This window comes from Guillardia theta (assembly GCF_000315625.1).
Source record: "Guillardia theta CCMP2712 unplaced genomic scaffold GUITHscaffold_53, whole genome shotgun sequence".
Classification (NCBI taxonomy): domain Eukaryota; class Cryptophyceae; order Pyrenomonadales; family Geminigeraceae; genus Guillardia; species Guillardia theta.
The window spans coordinates 544,456-545,808 of NW_005434621.1; positions in this window are offsets into that span (position 1 = coordinate 544,456).

Below are 1,353 nucleotides of genomic sequence, written 5' to 3' on the forward strand. Positions count from 1 at the left end.
CAGAAAGCCAAGGAAGGGAAGGAGACCCCGCTCCTTCCCCAGTGCTAGAGCTTCCCCCCCCCCCCACATCCGTGAGAGGTGCGGCCTACCTCTTGACGGGATTCGAGAATGACGTCCTGATCCCGCTCCTGCTTTAGTTGCTAACCCTTGTGGGGGGGGGGGGGGGGGGGGGAGATGGAAAGTGGAAGGAGTTTGCTGCGATCAAGGAAGAAGAGAGTCAATCATGGAGAGGAGGAGGAGGCGGAGTTCTTTCATGCTCAGTCGATCGTCTGCTCGTGGGCTCAAAGAGTTCTCGAGGATGTAGCGTCCCGTCTGCGGTCACCTCAGGACCCCAGCAGCAGCCCTCTCCCCTCCCCACCTGATCCTTGCAGAGCATCGTGCCGATCTCAAACTCCTCCTCCTGCTCTCAGCTCAGAGAAAACGCAGAGAGTGAGGAAAGAGGAAGAGGGCGAGGGCGAGGAGAAGAAGGATCAGGTTCAGAAGCAGCAGCAGCAGCAGCAGCAGCAGCAGCAGCAGCAGCAGCAGCAGCAGCAGCAGCCAGCAGCAGCAGCAGCAGCAGCAGCAGCAGCAGCAGCAGCAGCAGCAGCAGCAGCAGCAGCAGCAGCAGCAGCAGCAGCAGCAGCAGCAGCAGCAGCAGCAGCAGCAGCAGCAGCAGCAGCAGCAGCAGCAGCAGCAGCAGCAGCAGCGGGAGAGGACGGAGGGTCTGATAAGCTTGTCGCAGGTTTCTAAGGATGGAGATTATGATCGGTGGCAACGTGCTGCGGCCAGCGAGAGAGGCGGACGGGTCGTTGGACCACAGCAGGACGAACATCACTGTCCTCACTCACGTTAACCCCGGTCTCTCTACTCCTCCTCCTCCTTCCTCCCTCTCCTCCCTCCCTTCCTCTCCCTCCCTCCCTGTCTCACACATCTCCTCTTTCTCTCCCCCCTCGCTCGCCTCCTCTCCTTGTTGCTCGCACCCACTTCCCCGTCCTTGCCTCCTCTGCCTTCCCATCATCGCTCCGGTCACCTTCGCTTTCCTCTCCGCACTCTTTCCCCTCCCTCCCTCTCCTCACTTACCTGCAGGAGGGATCGCCGAGACGAGACTGGGAACCATGATATTGAACTCTGCTGCTGCTTCAGGCACGACCTTCTTTCCCTCATCCCCTCGCACATCTTTCTTCCACCCCTCTCTCCCCAATCTTGCCTCCCCTTCTCCTCCTCCTCTTCCTCTTCCTCCTCCTCCTCCTCCTCCTCCTCATCCTCATCCTCCTCCTCCTCCTCATCCTGACACGACTCCCACCCTCCTCTTCTCCCACTCCCCTCTCTCTTCGTCCTCTGACGCGCACACAGGGCCCATCAAGTTCATCCAGG